We start from the raw sequence: 17,983 nt of genomic DNA on the forward strand, positions 1-17,983 counted from the left end.
TTAATGGTAATGAACATCAAAGTAAAATACATTTTTTAAAAAAGGAGTAAAATAAAAGTTTTAAGAGATGAGAAATTCTAAGAGCTGTTGAGATCTTCTCCCAATAGAAGGATTTAAACATACTTCTCTGACTTTCCTTCCTCCCATCATGCCTTACTCCCAATCACAGAAGGTTGCTAGAATTTAAAAATGAAACCGTTTCTTTTTGTTGTGATTAGAAAGAATAAGAAATATATTATCTACTACTGATTATGATAACGTCTTTCTTTCTGGGGGCTGGGCTTATTTACCAAAAGCAAACAAATAATAACAACAAAAGTCATAGTTTACCAATATCTAAAACATAATCTATCTAATCTAATCTAAATCTAAATCTAAAACATAATCTAATCTAAAACATATCTAAAAATAAATAAAAACTGACATGGATAACTCTGATGTTATTTTAAGGTTTTCCAAATTCTTTACATAAGTTTTCTCATTTGATCCTTGTCTCAAGTTAAATGTTACAGGCATAATTCTCCCCATTTTAAAGAATAATTAAAGCTAAGAACTAGTTTAAATAATTTGTCTAGTGTCTTACAAGTAGGGAATGTCTTGGGCAGAAACTGAAAACAGTTCTTGACTTCAGGTGCTTCTGACATTCCATCTGCTGCCTCCACCGACCTCACCCAACAAAAAGCTATTTCTAAATAATGCTTTCCTCTACCTCCACTAAGCCCTTTAAGAAATTGCATGTTTCCCTGTGTGACCCTGGGCAAGTCACTTGACCTCCATTGCCTAGCCCTTACCACTCTTCTGCCTTGGAGCCAATACACAGTATTGACTCCAAGACAGAAGGTAAGGGTTTTTATTAAAAAAAAAAAAATTGCATGTTTCCATGTGAAATAGTCCCACGTCACCTTTTCATTTGGATCTGTTTTCCCCAGGATTTCCTTAAGGGTTCTCTCCACAAGTGATCATTCTATTAGCCTCAATGACCCAAAATGAACCAATCTACTACTACCATTAATTAACATGCTGTGGAAATTAGAGCAAGGTTTCCATGCTCCAGGATCCTACATTTGTAGGGGAAATTCTTTTTTTTTTAATTGAAAATTTTTATTTAATGAATTGATGTAGAATATTTTCCCATGGTTACATGATTCATGTTCTTTCCCTCCCCTCCACCCCCTGCATCCCCCATAGCCAATGTGCAATTCCACTGGGTTTTACATGTATCATTGATCAAGACCTATTTCCCTATTATTGATAATTGCATCCAGGTAATTGTTTAGAGTTTGTAGGGGAATTTCAACATTCCTTGGCCATAATTAGTTTACCAACTTTTTTTTTGTTGTTGGGATCTCTGTCCCCAACCAAGCTTGACTCAACATTGAATTCAGTCACATTAATTCATCATTCCTCTTCTGTCAAATGAAGCATTATGGGACAAAGAATTCCAAAACATAAGGTCTAAAAGGTAAGATCTCTGTTTTATCCTCTATTATGTTGCCTTATTTGAGCTCAATACAAGGATTTGTGTTATTTATGCTGATGGACCACCGATTTTATCACTAATGATTTTGCAAATTGTTTCCACATACCTCAAAAACTTCCTAGTCTTGTATCTATTCATCTGGTCTCCATGATTTTAATAATTATTCTATTGACCTCAGCTAATTCTTTACTAACTATCTATCATTTTTTGCTGATTAGAGAAAGAGCCTGTCCATAGGGGCTAACTTCTGTCATATTTATTTATCAACTGGAATGATAAAGAGTCGATATATTTCCCTTGGAAAATCCAATACCTTCTCACATATGCTCAAGATCACACTGTTATCATTGAAGTAAGTTTCTTATTTAGAAAATGGTTAGCTTTCGCATTAAGACGAATTATAATTCAGCAAGGTGAAAACTCCATTTAGTTTCTGGTTTTCCTCTTTTAAGGGGCACTGAGGCAGTCAAAGCAAGTAAGGATATGGAGAAGGAAAATATCAGCCTCCTGAAATGAGGGATTGCTTTATTATTATCTCTGTATCTTCAGTATTTAGCACAGTGCTTTGCTCAGATGAGACAATTAATAAGCATTGGTTGAATTGAGAAAGGCTAATCATGGCCCACAACAAGGTTAATGTGAATTAGAAATAAGGTTGGTTTCGGAATAAAGGGAGACAAAAACCACAGTAGGTACACAAATTTCTATACTCCTGGACTAGTTTTGGGTCAAATTTGGCCCAAAATTATGTTTGCTATAAAAAGGCATCACTGTCTGTGTTTATGAGTCAGTTATGATAAAAATAGCTGGGAAGAGGGGCATAGCAGATGGAGAGTGGTCTTAAAATGGGATCAAGTTATGCCTCTGACATGCCTGAGCAAGTCACTAATAATCTTGTTAGATTTCAATGTATAATAATTAATACATTTTCCAAACTATATAATAAATAATAATAATCCACAATAACATCTACTTTACAGGGCTGTTGTGAGGATCAGACAAGATATCACGTACAGGTATCTCTTCCACATCACTGAGGATAGGGGTGCGGCACCCCTGAAATCTAGAAAATCTGTGTAAATTTTTTTGCCCCTCTCTTCATACCAGAGAAGAAGTCAGAATTTTTCCTTTCTTCTTTTATGGGCTATTTACAATATCTTATATGCATTTATAAGTTAGTAAAATTTTCAAGATATCTCTATATATGAAGTCTAGGCTTTCACATTCTTTTCCTAAACTTTAACATTTTATTTATCTTAACTTTGAAAAAGAAATTGTGTATATTTCTGGAATTAAAACACAAAATGTGTTAATATACCATGCTTTATATACCTTAATATATTTCTGAGTTATCTGCTGGCCTTTGCATGTGGTCTGCAACTTCTTCAAAACTCCCCCCCAATTGACATTAATTTCTTATGCCAATCCATAATGTATCAAAACATGGGGAATGTCATGATGTGGAAGAGATACTTGTAAACAGTACTTGGTGAACTTTAATGTGCTATATAAATGCTAGTTGTTATTATTATCATTGTAATATTTCAAAATTAATGGGGCATTAGAAAAAAGGTGTCTTTTTAGTAGCCATGGCAATTGGTATAAATATATCAGAAAACAATATAACAATATCTAATGAGAATCAAGTGGCTTGATCATATCTTATGATAATAATAAATAATACTTGTAGTATTTAAATCAATGAGTAGATATAAAGGTTGAATTAACAATCTAGGTAAAATACTCTATTTTATTTTATATCACTTGATACCTATTTTCATATTACTCATTTTTGTAATAGAGTAATCTTTTAAAACCAAAACCCCAAATCATATTAGGTAAAATACTTTAGAAACCTTAACAAACTATACCATAGGTATCATGAACTGTCATAACAAAATTTAAATAAAAATTTAAAAATTTCCAACCTTTCAAAATACTTTTTAAATGGGGAACCATTATTCATGGGATCAATAATAAATCAATAATATAATTAATATAATAATAATGTAATAATAAAATATAATAATAAAAATCACTGCAATTGCTATTGTGCTTCCTAAACTGACAGAGAAACTTCATCACAATATTTAAAATAATTTTACATGTATGATACCCCACTGAAACCTTAGTGATATTATCCCCATTTTACAGATGAGGAACTGAGGCACAGAGGTTAGTGATCTTCCAGCTAGTGTCTGAGGCAGGATATGCACTCAGGACTTCTTGACTATACATTTCACCACCTAACAGCTACCTATCAATGATGTTTTTGCAGAATAAAAGTTTTCATCATTCAAAAATAATTTTACGTATAAATAGTAAAATAATTCAGTAGAGAAAATGATCAAGATTTTCTGTAAAGGATTTTGAGGCTTGACCTTGAACTTTAAATACCATGTAGACAATCTATCTGGAAAACAATCAAATAAAAGCATCCCAAACCAGGAAATCCCAACTCACTTCCTATGAATGAAATTCTCATCTGGTGTTAGTATTCTAACTTTTATTAACTTAGTAACACCAAGTTCTAACTTTTACTCACTTGGTTGTATCAACTTGGTAAAAGATAGAATACTAATTGCTTCCTTGTTACCTATAAAGAGCTCTTTGACCTGTGAAAGATGAGCTATTTATTCCCAGGGAGAAATTTACTCACTGGTAGAATTGGGGTCATGGAGTTCAAAGTAGGTTAAGCTTCTGGCTCCTGTTTTTATCTGTCTCCCAGAGCTAAATCAATGACTTAGCTTTCAACACTTAATTATCTTTATCATCCAAAAATACTTCACATTTAATGAAAGAAAAGATCAATGAGGAAGGAGAAGATCAATGAAGATAAAACGGAAAGCAGGAAGGGGAGGATGAAACCACCCAGGGAAAGGAAAGACAAGGAGAGGAGTTGAAGGTGAAGGGGGCATTGTGAGAGCTGAACAAAAAAAGATTTCCAAGATATCAGGGAAATCCACCCCCTCCCCATTCCAAAATTTCAGAAAGGCAAAAGCTTATCTTGTCAAGATTTGGAAAGTGAACAAGCTGGAAAAAGGCGAGAGAGAAGTGGTGCTATGGTCCCCTCTCTACTCTGACAAAGGAACCTTTCTTTATCAAGGGGTTGAGAATTTTTTATATTGAGCACCCTTTTTGCTCATTTAATTCTCATATACTAATTCAGCAATATCAAAATTAAAATTATTCATCTTTACTCTTGGTGTTTTTTCATATCAGTGTGAATTAAAAATAGGACTTTTTATTTAAGCAAAACAATATATTCCTCAAATTTTGATACATATATATTTGTGTATTTAATTTTATATATTATATAGATGTATATCTCAAGGAAACAAATACAAAAAGTACTCTGAAAATGAAAGTCAGGACTCTAGAGAAACTGTAACTCCATATCCAAAGCCAATCCTCATCTCTGAGAGTTAGCAGTGGATAAATGGAAACTGACAAGAGGAATTTTACTGAAGTCTCATAATTCAACCACACCGATTCTCTTATGAGTCTGGGGTAAAGAACCACTTGGAGAAAAACCACTTGAAGTATCTTGGAAATAAAGTCTCTATGCAGATAGCTTAAATTATCTCTGGAGACATGGAGATTCCATCATCAATTGCATACACAAAGTTAATGGTCAACTCACCTCTGCTATGCTTCCAGACTCAAAGACTTAAAGAATTCAAATGGTCCAGGAAGTAGATGTTGCTGATGGATCATTCCAAGAACAATGAATCTTCAACTTTCATAGGATAGCATTCCACTGGTTTTCAAAGGGTAGCCAATGTAGAAAAGTCTACAGCAGTATAGTGTGTATGGCACAATATACTCCCACTACCATCTGAGACAATGGAAGGTAAGATTCAAGTTATAAAATGCCTTAGTTTTAAGAATTTTACTTGTTGTACTACAATATTTATGCTATTATAGATTTCCTATTTTATTAAATGTGAATATTGTCTGAAATTATTTTTATTGAGATGTTAGCACAAAAGGACACAATTCTGGGGAATTACTAGTGTTAAGGGTAAAATTAAGGGTTGTTGACTGAATATATTATTTTAGTGGTTGCCAGGGATTTAAATTCAATCCCAATAAAATACTCAAGTCAGTTTGGGAGTTTTATATTACAATAGTAGGAAGAAATTAAGAAGAAGAGAGAGGAAATGGTATAAGATTTCTCTGGTCTAGCCTAAGCTAAGGGAAGTTCAGAGACCTTAGCCACGAGGCCTCCTCCAAGATGAGGGGTCTCCTTGGAGGATAGTGCTTTCAGGAGGTAAAGGAAAGGAGGAATCAGCCTAACCACTCACCAGACTCGGGGAATACACCTCACCTAAAGCACGCTACAGAGCAAAAACCCACAAGCACTCCAAGAATGCTGCCACAAGCTCCCAACGCCCAATGTCACTGAGCGAACCCAACATCTCTGAGAGTGAGAGGAGAGGAAGTGACGCAAAATATATAGGCAGTTCTTTACATCACTTCCTGCGTCTCGCATGTACCAATGGTAGCTTAAGCTTGGCTTAGGATAGCCCAGGGGATCTGTCAGTTGTTTCTGATTTGTCACTTGCTAACACATGTTGGTCATAGGCCATCCTCCTCACAGTTAATCCTTAAGTAGGGGTGTATACATTCCTGGTTGCTAGAATTCTAAAGACTAAGCAGGGTGGAATAAAACTAAAATTCACACTGGTAAGAAAAAATGTTTTTCAGGTTACCAATTTTATTTGGTGTACTGCATTTTATGGGTAAGTTCATGGTTACCATGTTAGAAAAAGTACATATTATCAAAATGAATGTTTTATTATAAAGAATTATATGCAGAAACATATATTTTCAGTAATTTCTAGCAAAAGTACATTTTTGGTGGTTATCAGAATCTAATTCCCTATTTTCCATAGGTTTGTCAACATAGAATCTAGAAACCCCAAACCTGTAGCCTAGTAAGATCTGAGGAACCCCAAGTTTTAAGACTGGCTTGTAAGTTAGAGACCCAAAAGCTTGTCTTTGTCCCTTGTTCCCATGAGAATCCACCCTGAGGGGAATCCCAGGCTAGCAGTTTCAGACTGAATAATGGACCCCAAGGTGAAGACAATCCACTTGAGGTGGAGGCTAAGGCCAAGCTGAGTGAGTCTTGTCTCCAAAAGCTTCTCCCAGTATATCATACCCTCCTAAGGATCAACCTTGGGACCTTCAGCTTTTGAGTCTGATATGCTGCCTACAGTGCTAAAGAGTCACCGGACTTGGGCTTAGCCTCCACCTCAAGTGGATTGTCTTCACCTTAGGGTCCATTGTTCAGTCTGAAACTGCTAGTCTGGGATTCCCCTCAGGGTGGATTCTCACGGGAATAGGGAACAAGGACAAACTTTGGGGGTCTCCAACTTACAAGCTAGTCCTAAAACTTGGGGTTCATCAGATCTTACTAGGCTACAATTTTTGGGTTTCTAGATGTTGACAGGTTCAATGTATCAACATTCACCTTTTTTACTTTTGTGCCATTTTCTAGGACTATTACCCTGTTTAAGTTGAGGATTCACTGTACTAGAAATTGAGTTCCTTGCCAGTCTTGAAATACATCATCCAGGGTAAGAATTTGAAGGCAGTGCAGTTTGGTAGAAAAAATACTAGTTTGGGAATCCACATACACGTGTTCAAATCCAGACATAACTTCCTTATCTATGAAAAAGAGTTGGATTGGATAGCCTCTAAGGTGCCTTCAGGGTTTAAATCTATGATCCCATGACCCATTTATTCAAATTGTGAATGAAATTATTTCTCTCTATGTCACCTTGTCCCCTATCCTGAAAATAAAGATTAATAAAATTAATTAGTAAAAAATGGAACTAATAATTGGAAAAATAAAGAGGTAATGGTCCATACCTTTTAATCCAGTGATACCATTACTAGGTTTGTATCCCAAAGAGATCAAAGGAAAGTGGAAAGTATATATTTGTACAAAAATATTTACAGCAGCTATTTTTTGTGGTGGTAAAGTATTGGAAATTTAAGAGATGCCCATCAATCAGAGAATAGCTGAACAATTTGTGATATATAATTATTAAGGAATACTATTGTATTATAAGAAATGATGAGGGGAACAGTTTTAGAAAAAAATCCAGGTAAACTTATATGAGCTAATGCAAAGTAAGTGGGCAGAACCAGGAGAACAATGCACATAGTAATAACAATATTATAATGATGATCTGAAGTGTTATTCTCCTTGACTTTTTCTATAACTTTAGACTCAGCACTGGCTCTCTTGGATAGTGTCTTCTCCTGTCTTCTGTGACATTGATTTTGTCTAAATGTCCCTTTCCAGAAGAATGAACTGGTGGAATTCCATGTGAACTGGAATGACCCCCAGGAACTGATGAAAGGAGCAGAACTAGGAGAACATTGTACACAGAGACAGATACACTGTGGTACAATCAAATGTAATGGACTTCTCTAGTAGCAGCAATGCAATGACCCAGAACAACTCTGAGGGACTTATGAGAAAGATGCTATCCACAACCAGAGAAAGAACTGTGGGAGCAGAAACACAGAAAGAAAAACAACTGCTTGATTACATAATTCGATGAGGGAATGATTGGGGATACAGACTCTAAATGATCACCCGAGTGCAAACATCAAAAATATGGAAATAGGTCTGGATCAAAGACACGTGTAAAACTCACAGAATTGCTCATTGGCTATGGGAAGGGGATAGGAGGAGGGGAGGGGAAGAACATGAATCATGTAACCATGGGAAAATCTTCTAAATTAATTAGTTAAGTAAATAAACTTAATTAAAAAAATAAAATAAATGTCCCTTTTCAGTCTCCTTTGCTGGATCATCATCTATATCCCACTCCCTAATTGTGACTATACCCTGATTTTATCTGTCCTCTCTCTCTTTACCCTCTCATTATCATCATAACAGTGTCTATCGGTTCATTTGTCATCTCTATTCACGTGATTCCCAGATACTAATACCAGGTCTCCTGAGTTCTAGAACCACATTACCAAATGCATTGCAGAAATTTCTACTGTGGTGTACTGCGGGGATCTGAAATCAATGATTCCAAAATGAAACTCAAACAATTCTTCCTCAATGCATTCTTCTAATCTTTTCTTTTTGTTCTTTTGAGGAAACCATAATCTCCTGAGTCAACCAAGTGCATGAGCTTGGAGTCATCTTTGATTCTTCCTATTCTAGCACTCTCTACAGCATATTCAATCAGTTTTCAAGTACATCTCATGTAGCTGTGTCCAAATCTTCATTTACTTATACCTATAGACAATTAGGTACCACAGAGGATAGAGTAATGTACCTGGAATCAAGAAGTCCAAGTTCAGGGGGCAGCTGGGTAGCTCAGTGGATTAAGAGCCACTATCTGGCGTCAGACACTTCCCAGCTGTGTGACCCTGGGCAAGTCACTTGACCCCCATTGCTTAGCCCTTACAGCTCTTCTGCCTTAGAACCAATACACAGTATTGACTCCAAGACAGAAGGTAAGGGTTTATAACAAAACAAAACAAAAAAAAAAAGAAGTCCAAGTTCAAATCTGGTCTCAGACACTTAGCTATGTGACCGTAGACAAGTCACTTAACCCCTCTATACTTTGGGTTCCTCATTTGTAAAATGGGCATCATAAAAGCACCTACATCTCAGAGTTGTTATGAGGATAAAACAATTTTTATTTATTATTTTAGATAGAATTGGTGGCATAGTTGATACTGGTACTGGAATCAAGAAGATTTGGTTTTAAATTTAGGTGCAGATGCTAGTTGTGTGATCTTTGGAAACGTGCTTAATCTCTGATTGCCTCAGCTTACTGAAATGTAAGAGAGGTATAATAAGAGCATCTACCATTTGTGAGGATCAAATGAAATATTTGTAAAAGTGCTTATCTGGGTGGCTGGTACATAGTAGATACTTAACACATCTTATTCCCTTCCCTTTCATAGCCACTATGGTATCCTTCATTGTTTCTTTTCTGGACTATTACAACAGCTTTCTAACTGGTCTGCCAGCTTTTAGGTGTCCCTTTTCCTCCAAGTAGCTGACAAATTGATATTTCCAAGATACAAGTCTGACCACATTTCTCTCTTTCGTCAAAGTATTTAGTGGCTCCCGTTGGCCATAGTGATAAAATACAAACTTCACAATTGAGTGTCAGCCTATCTCTTCAGGCTTGTCATGTATTATTTCCCTTTGTATAATCTACATTCCAAACAAATGAGCTTGCTTGCTTTTCCTCATAAGAACATTCCAACTCCCACCACCATATCTTTGCGCAAACTGGTTCCCATACTTGGAATACTCTCGCATTTCTACCTACCTCTTTGAAACCTTGGTTTCTTCAATATTTAACTTAGGGCTATCTCCCATGAAAAAAACTTTTCTTATTCTCCTCAGCTATATATTCTTTCCCAATGGAAATTATTTTTTATTTATGGATCCATATGTATGTCTTATCTCCCATCCTTATTTTCTCTTTGATCTCTAGCACCTCCACTCAGTTATCTCACAAAGTAGGAAAGGGCTTATTAGATGTTTGTTGGATAAAAGAGTTGGATGAAATTGCTTTTTTCTTTCGTGGTTGTAATGTATTACTTAGTCTGGACTGGTAATTTGCATGAAATATTACAGGAATAAAGCACTAATTAGGTCTGTGACAAGGCATTAATATGATGATTATTATAAGGAAATTAAGAGGTACCTAAGAACTTGGAAAGGAGCTCAGGTGAATAGTCTAGCTCCAGTCAGTTTCCTAGTGTTCCCTTTGTTGCAAGACATCCCAACTCAATGGACCATGGTTCATTGTTGACCAAAGGGATGACTTGTCCACAACATTAGATCTTCTTGGGAAAATCTTTTCATTATCTGTCACAATATTTATATACCCAAATAACATGTGGTACCCATAAATCTTGCCTCTATTTATCCTCTATACTTCAACATTTTACTTCTCAGGAGCCACTTAATACAAAACAGATTCATTCTTGCAAAGCATCTAAAATTCCACAGTTTATGAAACAAAAGGGATATGAGCTTGGGATAAATGAAAGAGGATGAGAAAGTGGTTTTTTTTAAAAATCTTTGCTCTTAAAGAAAATGTAAAACCTTTCATATAAAGCAGTTTCTGACCATAAGGAAGCTTAAAGCATGTGCAAAGATTTTGAAACAAGGGCATTTCAGAAGAATATACCCTTTTATCTGCCGATTTTTCATAACAGGCTCTAAAATGGCGTCGTTCTTATGGGAATGCTAACAAAATAATCACCAGTTAGTAAATCTATTTTGGGAAGACATCTGTTTTCTACTTAAATCATTTGAAACCACAGAATATGAAATTAGGAAAGACTAAATTATTCCCTAACAGATTCTACAGGTTCACATTTTTCTCCAAATCTTTTTTTTTTCCTTTAAGAGGGGAGATAAGCTACTTTGGTGGCTGAACTCTCTTCAAAGGAGGATCCAAAGAGATAAAATAAAATTCTGTATTTAGAGATAGTGTAGTATCATGTATTGAGGGCTGGTTTTGAAGGTAGGAAGAGCTGGATTCAAATCCTGTCTCTGACAGTTATGGGGTCTTTTTGATATGTCTCTCTCTGGTAACTTCATCCCTAGTATTTATCCTCAATGTTTGGGTAGGTTATAATCTAGACTGATGGAGAGAGCACCCACATCAGAAGTCCTTTATGCTGATAGAAATGACAATTCTTTACACAAACTCATATCCATAGCAATTTCCTGAATCCAATCTATTTAGTCAACACAATTTTCCCGCCTAAAAATAAGCAAGTTTTGAAATTGGAAAGCCAACTTTCTCTAAGTTATTCATGCCTCTCATTCATATCAAATTCAGAGTAAAAATATTCACCGAGCAACACTTTTCTATGATTACATTAAAAAACTGAATGCTAAAATCACATTTAAAAATAAATTTCAGATCTGTTGTTTGAAGAACCAGAGATCATGAAATTTCATTAAGTTTCTATCCTATATCATCCAATTTTCTTAGAGGGGTGAACATAAAGGAAAATGAATACCTTCCCCCTTTTTGTTTCAGGGACAATTTGATTCTGTCATATTCAAAAGAGCAAAGTTTCTAGCCCCAGAAGCATAGAAAACATGCACTCACTCACAGTTTATTTCCTCAAAGGTATATAACACCCAAGCATGTAGTATATAGAATTCTAATTATTATGGCCTTAGGACTGACTGAGAGAGAGCATCCTAGAATATAGATAATCATCAGTAATTTTAAAAAATATTATTGTTCTTTCAAACACTGAAATGGGAGAAAGGAAAGGAAGGGAATAAGTGTTTATTAAATATCTACTATGGCATGATGGAAAATGCTTTATGAATATTAACTCACTTGATTGCTATTATTATCCCTATTTTACAGATAATGAAACTGAGGCAGACAGAGTTTAAGTGACTTGCCCATGGTCACATAGCTAGTAAGTTTCTGAAGCTGCATTTGAATTCTGGTCTTCCTAACTCTGGGAAGTTGGGTGGTACAGTGGATAGTTATAGCCATGGAAATAAGAAGATCTAAGTTCAAATTTGACTTCAGATAAGTATTAGCTGTGATCCTGGGCAAATGACTTAGCCTCATTTGCCTCAGTTTCCTCGTCTCTAAAATGGACTAGAGAAGGAAATGGCAAACCACTCTAGTATCTTTGCCAAGAAAATGTCAACTGGCATCACAAAGAGTTGAACGTGACTGAAATAACTGAACAACAATAACAATATTCTAACTCTAAGGCCAACACTCTATCTACTGTGTAATCCAGCTGCCTAGATAATTTTACCTTTAATATAGTCAAAGAAAATTTAATTTTAGGGAGTCAGTCTTTAGATAAACTTTCCCCAGGGTAATTAATTTAAAAAAAATAGGAAGTGTAACAATGCCTTGATTTTAACATTAACAAAAATGAAACAGGGCAATTAAAATGTCAAGAGACCATGTCACACAAAAGCCAGTTGAATGATCTTTTTGTACAGTTATTTCAATTGTATCCAACTCTTTGTGATCCCATTTGAGGTTTTCTTGGCAAAGATGTTGTAGCGGTTTGCCATATCCTTCTCCAGCTCATTTGGTAAATGAGGAAACTGAAGCCCATAGGGTTAAATTACTTTTCCAAGGTTATACATTTAGTAAGTATCTGAGGAAGGACATGAACTCAACCATTTAGAGAGACATTGATGACATTTTCCCATGTAGGAATCAAACACTTTTACCTTTTGGATTCTCATAATTAGTTTTCCATTCCCTGTATATTTCTTATAAAAATTTCTGCTGAGTTTTGCATTTTCTCCCAGGAATAGTTGAAACTCCTTTAGTTAGTTAAATATTCTCTTTTAACTTTTTATAATTATGTTTATCTTTTCTCAAAAAATCATTCTTGGTTGTAATCCCAGTTCTTTTGCTCTGAAAAAAAAATGCTATGTTCTATGACTTGTATTCTTTTAATGTTATGGCTCTTAAGTCTTGTGTTATTCTGACTGTAGCTCTACATTATTTTAAATTTCTTTTCTTTCTTGTTCTTGTTGCTTATAATATTTTTTTCCTTAATCTGGGAGCTATGGAACTTAGTAATGAAGTTCCTGTGTATTTTCATCTTTGGGTCTCTTTGAGGTGGTGATTGTGAATTCTTTTTATTTCTATTTTACTCTCTGATTCTAGAATTTCTGAGCAGTTTTCCTTGATGATTTCTTGGAGTATGATATCTAAACTCTTTTTTTATCATATCTTTCTGGGAGTCAAAATATTTTATAGTTTCTCTTCTTAAGCTATTTTCCAGGTTAGTTGTTTTTGTGATAAAATGTTTCATATTCTCTTTTATTGTTACATTCTTTTGATTTTGCATTATTTACTCATAAAAGAAGGAGAAGCTGGGAACAATTGGTGGAAGTTTTAAAAAGGAAAAATGCAGACTTCCTGTAAGGAAAAGGATGAAACTAAAAGGGATCTGCAAACAGTGAAAATATGGAAAAGATCTGCAAGCTGACAGTCCATTTCCCCGCTATGGCAGTGTAAGGGTTAAATTAGGAGTTTAGACAAAATAAAAGAGCAGCTTTTAATCATTTAAGTTTTAATAAGAATATAGTAGAGTTGTAAATTAATATTATCCTTTTAATCCAGAGAAAAGAAAATTTCTAGCAGCTTTTAACAATGAACAATTTAGTTTAATTAAAATAGAGATAGTAAAAGAATATAGTAAAGGAGAGAAATATAGGAAAGAGGTAGAGAAAGAAAATTTCCTAATGTCTATAGTACTTATTCTATAACTACCTATAATTACTACCTAAAACTGCCTGTATCTACCTACAATGGTTGTTAGAGAAAGTCTAACTGATCACCCTTCAGCTGAGCTCACCAGGCAGAATATATGTGTGTAGATAGATAGATATGAATATATAGATATAAATATACAGATATAGATATAGATGTAGATTCACATATATATATATGCATATATATATCTCAAACATCCACTAATCACCAACCCACACTACCAGCAACCAGCTGCCGGCAACTGCCAGCCTTAACTGTCAGCAACTAACAGCTGGACCAACTGACTCTGACCTGGCCTTTTTATACCCTTCTTCTACCTCACTTCCTGTCTCTATGGTTCCTCCTTCCTGTCTCTATGGTTTCTACTTCCTGTCTCCATGGTTTCTACTTCCTGTCAATGTGAGCAGGTTAATCCCTACACATCTCTAAAGTAAGAGGACCTCCAGGTCTCCCCTTAAATTAAAAAAGGAATAAAGAATTCCTTTTTATAGCAGCATCCAGGGACTCCACTCTCCTGGGAGTGACCATAGCTGATGGGACCCCAGTCCCTCAGCATATATACTCACTATTGCATGATTCTTCTTTACTCCTCTTCTCCTACTGCCCTAACCTAGGACAGAGCAGGTAATATAGGTTGATTGGAAATGACCCAAGGTTCTTAGAATGTTTCTGAGTTTTAAATACACATAGACAAAAGAATCTGGAGCCTTTAGCAGACATCTATTATAAGTCAGATAAATACTAGAGTTGGAAGAATTCCTTCAGAGATTCAAATTGATGAATTCATCAAGCGTTTTGCTTTTTTTTTTTTTCCTATCTATCTCTCATCCCTCCAGTGGAGAAAAAAGGGCCTTGGACTTCCCTGTCTGCAACAAGGCTGAATATAGACTATAAAGAAATCACGATATCTACAGAAATATACAATGAAAATGAATCCATATCAGAAAGCAAAACTTCTCCGCCTGACCATTCTCTATCCTACTATAAATTGACAAAGATAACGAGTTTACAGGAGTAATCTGTAGGCTGTTCACTCTCATCCACTTCATCTCTAGTTTGTAAGTTTATTTGCAATTAAGTTTCATGAAGATAGTTGGAAATTTTTATTGCTAAATATCACATTGCTTTAATATGATTCTTGACAAGTAACATCACCTGCCTGAGCCACCCATAAAACTACATGTGCCTTTTGGGGCTTATTAGACATTCTGGGGGCTACAATTCTGAGATTAAGTTCCTGGGATGCATGTGTGTGTGTGTGTGTGTGTGTGTGTGTGTGTGTGAGAGAGAGAGAGAGAGAGAGAGAGAGAGAGAGAGAGAGAGAGAGAGATTTGTTTTAGTTGCCTCAAGTATGAAGGTTAAGCACTTTGGGGGAGACTTCCCTCCTCCTTTCTCCTTGCCCAAAACAACAGATGGTTTCAATAAAGTTGTTCCCACTGCTAAGAGGTGGCACTTCTTGGCGAGCCATAGCTCATCAGGGTTCTTGTTTCAACCAGCCTGTCACAGCGAGGCCAAATCCACTGTACGGTATGGGGTAATCCGAAAAGGCACTCTGATATCTGCCCCATTAATTGCCTCCTGTGAGTCTCTGCTCTATTCTGATGCAATGCCCACTGTGCTCAGTGGGACAAAATTAATTTTCCTTTCAAGGGCAACTTTCCCTAATGATCTTCTACCCCACCTTAACCTATGATAAATGGTATCCTTCTCCTTTTCTTTTTAGAAGATTGCGTGAGTCTATTCCTCTTTGGATGACCAAATGGCAAAGACTCCAAGGCAGGGTAGCTATCGTAGGAGGGAAATACATTTAATGTTCCTCCTGATGAAAGTATGAAATGTGATGGAATGATCGATCACCTTCTGTAGAGACTCAAATATTAGAATGGATAGATGAGCTCAATGATGTGGCTGTGTCCTCTGACGATGGAGATCCCAGCCTTTCCCTGTCTGCTCATGCTATGGTTCTCTCCATCCAGATCCTTTCTGAGGCTTCCATGGAAGGTCCATCCAGTGTCCTTCGAGACAGCCTTGCTTTCTCTTGAGCTGTGGTCTAGGAAATAAACTCTATCTCCTTTCCAAGATCCAGTCTTGGAAAATTTCAAGATGTTCAACAGTCCTGTGTTGCCCCCTTTTGATTCTGTAATAATGATAGCATAATGGGGGAGGGAGAAGTAGAGGGTGTTAAGAATCTATATAGCCTGAGAGCATCTAGCTGACTCAGTGGATTGAGTCAAGCCTAGAGAGGGGAGGTCCTGGATTCAAGTCTGGCCTCAGACAGCTTGTAGCTGTGTGACCCTGGGCAAGTCACTTAACCCTCCATTGCCTACTCTTCTGCCTTGGAACCAATTTACAGTATTGATTCTAAGACAGAAGAAAAGGGTTTAAAAAATAGGAAATCTGTACAGCCTAATATTTGTATAAGTAGGATGCATGTTCCTAATATAATCCATCTGCCATTTAAAAAATGTCACTAATCTTAGGCTACTGTATAGGGTAACCTAGATGGCTTTATAATAACTGAAATCACTCAGCTATCTTATCTGGAGCCAAAACTCATTATAAAAGCAGAGATAATAACTAAGTAAGATGTCAAATGGTCTGGGTAAAGGGAAAATAGTGGCAGCTGGCTAGGCAGTGGGGAGGCAGAAGACAGTATGGAAGAAAAGAGGGAATAAATTCACCCCTTCTCAGAGAAAGAGCAAAATGCATGCAGACAGATCATTCCTAAGGTGGACCAGGAAATCAAGCAAGGTTCCAATTGCTCAAGATTATGCTTAATTTGCTTGCAGCTTCTAGACTAGCTCTGGGGCTCAACAATTCCCCCTTTGATTGTTTAATCTAAAGACACCTACAGGGGGCAGTTGGGTGGTTCAGTAGATTTGAGAGTCAGACCCAGAGATGGGAGGTCCTGGGTTCAAATCTGAACTCAGACACTTCCTAGCTCTGTGACCCTAGGCAAGTCACTTCGCCCCCATTGCCTAGTCCTTACCACTCTTCTGCCTTAGAACCAATACCCAGTATTGATACCAAGATGGAAGGTCAGGGTTTTGAAAAAAAAATAAAAATAAAAATAAAGACATCTACACAATACAGTGAATAAAGTTCTGGTTTCAGAATCAGGAAGCCCTGAGTTCAAATGTTGCCTCATTTAACTAAATTTAGTTAATCACCAGTGGAATTACACATTGGCTATGGGAGGAGGATGGGGAGAGGGGAGGGAAAGAACATGAATCTTATAACCATGGGAAAATATTCTAAATTAATTAATTAAATAAAACTCAAAAAAATTTAGTCAATCAACAAATCATTAATTATTTAATGGTTCATTAAAAATTGATAAGCCTTCATGCAGATTTTTAGTATCTCTAAACTCCATAGTCTTCTGGTCCACTCTCTAAGGGTTAGTGGTTATATACAGGCTGGTGTTTGTCTAGCTCTGGTTCTCAAATCCACTACTTTTCTGATTATAGTGTATATTAATAGCAATATTTAAAGCACAGTTGGAGTACTCAGAAAAATACACAAGGAGACTCATGCTTCCACCTCAACAATATAGAAGTCTCTAATTCTGTGAAAAGAAGTTGATTGTAAAACATAGAACCCAGGTAGTTCAATAAACAGAGCCCCAGTCCTGGAGTCAGAAAGACCTAGGCTCAAATCTGACTGCAGACACTTCCTAGCTGTGTGACCCTGGGAAAGTCACTTTACCCCAATTGCCTAGCCTTTGCTGCTCTCCCACCTTGGAACTGATGCTTAGTATTGATTCTAAGACAGAAGGTAAGGGTTTAAAGCAATTAAAAGATTTATTGGCTATGGAGATGGAAGGAATCTTGGAAACCAACCAGTCCAATCCCTTGACTTTCTATAGAAAGAAATACCAAGTAGCAGTCTTCTTTGGAATATTGATTGGTTATCCGTTATGGAAGACCGAAGGTAGCACGTTCTAGTAGAGTTTAAATTCAGTGATTTGAATTCTCCCAAAGCGTCACTGCTTTCAAACACAGGAGAGTCATACTGGGCTTCCATGTTTGAAATGCCAAGCCATAGGACTCACCCGTGAGAAGAAAGTTAACAAACACAGAGTGGAGATTTGGCATTAAAATTAGAAGGGAAATGGGCACGAAGAAATGTCACACAAATGTATCAGAGCCCCAAATCATGGATTGTATTTGAGTGCCTCATGACGTCTGACATCGCAAGAATTATATTC

This window comes from Monodelphis domestica, chromosome 7 (assembly GCF_027887165.1).
Source record: "Monodelphis domestica isolate mMonDom1 chromosome 7, mMonDom1.pri, whole genome shotgun sequence".
NCBI lineage: Eukaryota > Metazoa > Chordata > Mammalia > Didelphimorphia > Didelphidae > Monodelphis > Monodelphis domestica.